The following is a 7829-nucleotide window of genomic DNA, read 5'->3' on the forward strand; positions in this document are numbered from 1 at the left end:
ATTAAGATATCTACTAACTAATACTATGTGATGACTGAATGGTCAAGATGCTTACGGCATAAACCTATTGCTCTTGGGAACCTAGGATCTAATCAAGTGGGCAAAGAACCTAGGAATTTTTCGTGGTCAGTCTGTCCTAGATATATCGGGTCCTGTTCGCCACTCAGTCATCTCCCATTGTATGCATAGCTGAACCCACAATGGGAGGTTGTATAAAATAGTTATATGACTAAAATTTAACTACATATAGATTATGGGATCATGTGTACTTTATACATAATTTGATATATCATGTACAGGAGAACATGGGGTTTCAAACAGATATATAAAATTTCAATATGAAAGAAATATGAAATATGATCACTCTTATAACCAAACAACTCTCACAATAGCTTCTACTGATACAAGGTTATTAATTAATTCTACAAGTAAAAAGTTTCATTCCTTGGCAAGAACAAAGACTAGCTGATTCTGGATGAGATGAATCAATTGTAATGCTTCTTTCTAGAATCCCAAGCATGTTCTATTAGTTCCAAAGATCTGGCTAGCCAATCCATCCTTTGAACATCCTAACTCTTAAGGAAGTTGTGTCAAACTGAATCCTATATTTTTAAGAATTTATCTGTAAAAAGCATTAAAATTCTTTAAAAAAATCTTTACACAATGCTCAATTATCCCATCCCCATATGATCAAGAACACCTACTAATATACCATTCAATGTAATGCCGTTCCAAATCATTAGCTAACCATCACTTTCTGTATAAAAGTCACGTTCGTTAAGCTTTGTTACACGATTTGCCTCGAAAAAATTAGTCGCAATATGAAAAGAAAGGTCTAAAAAAAGATACTCTCTACAATAATCTGTTATTAAAGCACAATAATGTTCTCAAAGCGATAATAATTCTTTCTCAGTTCTCGATAAAATACACTTCTTAAAATTACTGCTATCATTTTTAAATCATTTCTGGGATAGAAATTCACTCAAATATATGAGATTAATCTACTAATTTTTCTACAGTATCTACGTTATTGAATCGGATAAGCATATATGAGAAATTTTTAACAGAGTTTGTTGGTGAGACCCTTTTGCATGTATTCCGACAAATAAATTCTTTAAGTAGATTGTTTAATTCAAACATTAGAGAGCTTATTTACTAATTTAAATTACAGAAATAGATTTATCATGTTAAGTATAAAAATATTACATCAGATAGATTAAAAGTAATTGGAAAAAAAATAATAAATTTTGACCTTAAATGTCTTTTAAGTCTGTATCAATCGAACATTGTAAGACACAAAATTCATCTACATAAAACACTAAACAGAAGGAATGTTCATTATTACATCAAAAATATTTTATAGTTTATATTTTAAAAATACCTAAACAATTTTTTGTAATTTAATTCAGCCTTTAAGAAAAAAAGTTATTATAATATCATTTTACATCAAGAATACTCCTGAACTACTTCTGACTGGAAGGAGTACATTATACTTCTTCCAGTTATGTAGTTTTGATACAAATTACCCCATGGATACTAATGAGAATTGCTTCTGAATACGAAGAGAGAAAAAATTTTGAAGAGAGAGAGGAAAAAGAAAAGAAATTAAGAATTTTTTTCATTCAAAACAACATGTTCCTTTCAGTTACACAAGTTTGATACTTTAAAACATAAAAATTAAGAATCGCTATGTAGGAAATACGGCAAACACTTCTTTGGGAATTTCATAATTGCTAGTTCCGTTACATAAGCAAGTCAGATTTTTTTCCTAAAACAAATGTTTTTTAGCAAACTCTGTGGAGTTTTTCATATTTAAACGACCTCATTACAGTTTCTCTGTCGTAGATATTGAGTTACAAGTTTGTAATAAAAAAAAAACATTTTTTTCCTTAATTTTTTCACTTTCATTGTTAATATATCAGTGTTTATCCTTGGAAGAATTTAAAATTTGTTTTTATTACGTATTCCATTAATTCTATTATGTAATTTTATTATTTATAAACATAAAATAATCTTATTACTTCAATAAACATTATTTTTTCTTAGTCATACATTCTTTGATAGTATTTTCTTGAATAAGAAATTAGTAGTAAAATTATATTATTTTTCTGATATTTCTGGATTTATTAATATACAAAAAACTGTGGCTGTCAACAAATTATTTCTTTTTTCCATATAATAAATATAGATATCGAAACTTAAAATAATAAACTTAACAATATTTATCCTATTTGTTTTGACTCCTTATTTAATATTTAAAACAATTAATGAATATTTATTTATTTTTAAGAAACCAGTCGAGAAAAATTGACGATAAAAGTTTTCGTAACTTCTCAATCCTAGCATCGCCTTGAACTTTGAAACTGAATGCAAAGACAATTGTCAGTCAACCATCCCGAAGGCCCAAGATCAAATCTGGGCGAACAGCCCCAGGAATTTTTCATGAGTGTTCTGCTCAGGATATGTCAAGTCCTATTCCTCACCACAGCCATGTGGACCTGGTCAGAAACTCACAATTGCTATAATTAAAAAGAAAAAAAGAGCCTCCTCTTAGTGTCCACAGGACAGAAAGCAGTGGCATCCACAGACTATAATAAAAGGGCATCGTATGTACATTATATATATAGAGGTATCCCTTGATTAACACAGTTAATTAATCCCTCGATGCTAATGCATATAACAAAATTGCATTAATCACATACAGTGGTACAATCACTCGACTGAACAATCACTACCTGATATAACAAATTTTCGGTTAATAACAAATACTTTTATTTTAATTTTGTCATCAATGAAAAAGTTTTCTGATTTTCTGTGATAAAAACAAGTAAGTAATTTAAAAATATATTGAAACCTTACAGCTCCCTTGGGGATTAAGAAAATGGCAACCCGATGACAAAGGGGGCATGTGCCTAAATGAATGGGTGCTCCTGACGGAAAGAGATGAAATTGGAATGAATGTTCTCAAATTAGGATTCTGATGAGTTTTTAACCTTCTTTGAAAATACTCACTAAAATAACTTTTAAAATTTGAATCCCAATTGAAGAACATCATGTTTCGTTTTAAATTTTAACCTAATTCTGAGACAAAAATCTGAAAACATTTATTACCAATTGTTTCCTGTTTGAATTATTTAAAATAACTAGCAGGTAAGCATTGTTTGGGCAAGAAATAAGTACAAACATTAAGATTATTAGATTATTTCATACTTATAACCCTTCTATTATATTATAGTATTTGATTTATACAATTACAAAGGTTATCTTATGTAAGGGTTTATCACACCGCATGACCAATCTAACAAAGTTTAAAAATTTTTTAAATTGTGTAAAGTAGAGGAAGAAAATTTTAAAAATGCATTAGATTAGTCACCCAGTGTGATAAACCCTTACATAAGATAACCTTTGTAGTTATATAAATCAAATACTATAATATAGCAAACATTAAAATGAAAACCATATATAAGTTTGGTTATTTTAACCTAACATTATCACATTTATCGAGATATTCAGATAGTACGAAATGGCACAATTTCATTGGTAATTAAAAATATTTGTAAGTAGACAGTAATTAAAAATATGATATATTAAATTTTTAGGATATAATATTTTTTCTAATGTTAGCTCTAACAAACTGTTCCTTTCATAGCTAAATAACAAATAGTATCTGCCAACAAATCAAATTTCGCAAAAATTGGACCAAATATTGAAACTTGGCACCCTCGTAAACCAGTTAAAACATGTTTTGTGTTTGCCAGTAACCTCATATTATGTAATTTTCCTACTCGAATGCCACCAAACTGCTGGTCCGACAGAAAGAAGGTACTGTCGTGGAAGGGGAGTGAAGTAATTCGACCAAAAGTAATAGTTGACCTCTCTTCCAGTCAATAATATGATGGTCAATAAATACTAATTACTATTAATACTTGAAAAGTGATGCATGTTGGATAGGTTCTGATGACCCTGCACGTGATCGAAGTTGCAATCTTAATGTCCAAAAGACTTGATATAAGACTTGTTTAAATAAAAATAATATTACAATATCTTCTATTCTGAATACCGGTATTTTGAACAATCTCATACTCACTCGTTTAACCTTTACTTTCTGGTACTGCTTAAACTTTGTAAAACAAATGTTTTTGGCCTCACTTGAAGTCTGCTTCAGGTTACAAGAAAAAACAGGTTTCCAATCTTAGAATGATTCTTGAAGGAATATTGAGTTTTTAAATAAATTTGAACATAAGCACANGAATAACAAATAGTATCTGCCAACAAATCAAATTTCGCATAAATCAGACAAAGTATTGAAACCTGGCATCCTCGTAAACCAGTTAAAACATGTTTTGTGCTTGCCAGTAACCTCATATTATGTAATTTTTATTCGAATGCCACTAAATTCCTGTCCGACAGAAAGAAGGGACTGTCGTGGAAGGGGAGTGAAGTAATTCGACCAAAAGTAATAGTTGACTTCTCTTCCAGTCAATAATGTGATGGTCAATAAATACTAATTACTATTAATACTTGAAAAGTGATCCATGTTGGATAGGTTCTGATGATCCCGCACGCGATCGAAGTTGCAATCTTAATGTTCAAAAGACTTGATATAAGACTTGTTTAAATAAAAATAATATTACAATATCTTCTATTCTGAATACCGGTATTTTGAACAATCTTGTACTCACTGGTTTAACCTTTACTTTCTGGTACTGCTTAAACTTTGTAAAACAAATGTTTTTGGCCTCACTTGAAGTCTGCTTCAGGTTACAAGAAAAAACAGGTTTCCAATCTTAGAATGATTCTTGAAGGANCTGAATACCGGTATTTTGAACAATCTTGTACTCACTGGTTTAACCTTTACTTTCTGGTACTGCTTAAACTTTGTAAAACAAATGTTTTTGGCCTCACTTGAAGTCTGCTTCAGGTTACAAGAAAAAACAGGTTTCCAATCTTAGAACGATTCTTGAAGGAATATTGAGTTTTTAAATAAATTTGAACATAAGCACATGCTACATAGCATCGGCAATTTCTTGTTCTTCACATATGTAGCACCAATGAAATGCTTCGTGGAGCCGATGGAGGCAAGAAATGGTGTACATCAGCTCCACGAAGCGTTCCATCCAACAGAGAATCAGGGAGCACAAATATGACATAGACCATGCTCATTACACCACCGCCCTATCCACCTATGCCTCCGACCCAGATGTTTATGCAGAACTATCCAACGCCAGATTGATAAATAGAACCTTTCACACTGACCACATCAGGACCGGCTGGACAGGGAGATGTATAAACACTAAAGATGGCAATGTGCTTTCATACGCTTGGCGCTATGTATGAAAAGAACAAGAAATCGCAGACACTACGTAGCACATGCATATGTTCAAATTTATTTAAAAACTCAACGTTCCTTCAAGAATCATTCTAAGATTGGAAACTGGTTGTTTCTTGTAACCTGAAGCAGACCTCGAGTGAGGCTGAAAACGTTTGTTTTACGATGTTTAAGCAGTACTGGAAAGTAAAGGTTAAATAAGTGAGTACGAAAAATAATATTGTACAAGCGCAAGAATAATTGCTTTTATGTGATCCATAAATACAAAAACAAAAACCAACAACAACAAAAAAAAAAAAAACTGGTGAAACCAGGTTGAAAAAGTAAAGCTTAGCAAAAACATCTAAATAAAGGAACTTTTGAAAGTTGTGGCATAAGCATGCTGGAAGCAGATTTGACAGTAAGACTCAATATGTGAATAAAGTGCACATTACACAGACTACACCTACAGGAAATTTTGAATGAAGCAATGTTGCCATGATAATAAATAGGAAAAATAAACATTGGCACAGAAAAAAACTTCCAGCTCTACTTTGTGCCTTAAAATTGTTGCATGTATATTAATTTGGCTGAACATTAGAATATCTTTAAGCAGTATGAGTTAATAATGGAAGATGAAATCAGGGAAGGGGGTGGGATGTCCAGATTTCATGTTAGGTATGTACTCATAAATATTACATTTATAGAAAAATTATTAGAATTAGTTTGGTTTATTTGGTTATGACAAATCTGCCGAGAAGGATGCATCCCACGAAGAAAGCTGGCTTTTTATGTAAAGCTGGCCTCTATTTAGGTACTACTAATGTAAAGAAAACCCAGAAAATTCCACATGGCCAGTGGACTGGCCATATGGAATACGAACCAACAACCGATTACCGGTGTTCAGTGGTTTTATTCATTCTGTTACTGGAGAGAACACATTGAGCTGCAATTTGAAAAAATTGTAGACCTATAAATTCCTATTGTCGTCCATCCGTCTCTGTCCTTCCTTAATCTCGATAATGGAGTTAGATGGATGAAAGTTGAGATCGGTCATGGAAATTTTAAGAGAAAGAGAACAGATATAATATATATGAACTTCCAATTTGTACCGTGGGTCACATTATTTCAATTCAAAAATTTTCCCCCAAATGGAGTTAGATACATAACTGGCACAATTCTTACTAAAAAGAAAAGTATGACATACAGGAGTAAAACACTACTATGCTACACACAGGCAAGTGCTGTGTGCTACCTGTCGCAGTAATGGTGTATCTATTTTGTACTATATCATTATTGCAGTAAGTCAATCTGCATCAAAATCTTCATTTGAAAATTCTAAATTATTTGAACAGTTAATAGAATAAAATATAGAGCATGTATCTTCAAACTATTCTTATCTTTTAATTATAATAAATTTAATTTCATAAACTTTCAAAATCTTTTAGTATTTTGATGCAATAATACCATTAAAAAATATGTTGATTGTCGGCAAACATTATCCTCCTAGATTTATCACAATAATTAATAATGAAATTATAATTAAATCTTTATAAAACAATAGTTTTGTTCATGAGAGTTTCTCAATGGAATTAATAATTATGTTAATGTAAATTATAAATCTATAACTATTTGCTTTGGCTAGTTTTTAAAGCTAGTGCTTAGCTTTTATGATCATAAAAGCTAAGCNAATGTGAAAATAAGAATTTAAATTATCGAAGGTTAAAAATGTCGGTATTTAAAAAATATTATGTAATGTTTACTAAAAATAAACATTTAGATGTTTCACAATTCTTGTTTTCATGGCAGGAAACTCATAAATGAGCTTACTTTATAGCAAGAAAATATAATTAAATACATATATTTTTCAATATTTTGCATTAACATACCTTATTCTAATTTTTTAAAATTTTTATTAGCGGCTAAATAACGTAATTAAGTACTGTTATCGCACCTTTTTTTTGGTAATTTTGTAAACAGATTAATTAATAAAAAACATATAAATTATATATATATATATATAAAGCTTTAAATCCAACAAGACAGTCTTATATAACAAGCTGAAAACACTCAACACCTAAAATTTTCTTGCTGTATTTTAAAAGTTCTTGGACTTTTAATACACAGAACTAGATATTTAACAGTAAATAAAATTACCATCAACATTTTTAACCTGTTCAATATGTCGTCAACTAGTCACAAGTTAAAGAAAATCCTAATCAAACTAATAAAGTTAAATTGGTCATTATTCTCTCTTTCTGTCATATAATCTGATAGATCACTTAAAAATTTCTGGAGTATTTTTCTTCACTCGGATTTGATCCAGATACCCAGAGCAGCATTCTGATCCCTTAACTGCTTTGGTCATCCAAATGTCAAGTTAAACGAGTCAAAAATGCACATTCAAATTACTATTACAGTATTTACTGTTAAGGTGTGTAGTTCTGTGTATGAAAAGTCTGAAAAAATTTAAGCTGGTAAAAAAATTTTCTTGATAATTTAATGTAAAAAGTAATTAAAG

Source organism: Centruroides sculpturatus, unplaced genomic scaffold, assembly GCF_000671375.1.
Source record: "Centruroides sculpturatus isolate CEXI.00-Female unplaced genomic scaffold, Cexi_2.0 scaffold1210, whole genome shotgun sequence".
In the NCBI taxonomy this organism is placed as follows: Eukaryota; Metazoa; Arthropoda; class Arachnida; order Scorpiones; family Buthidae; genus Centruroides; species Centruroides sculpturatus.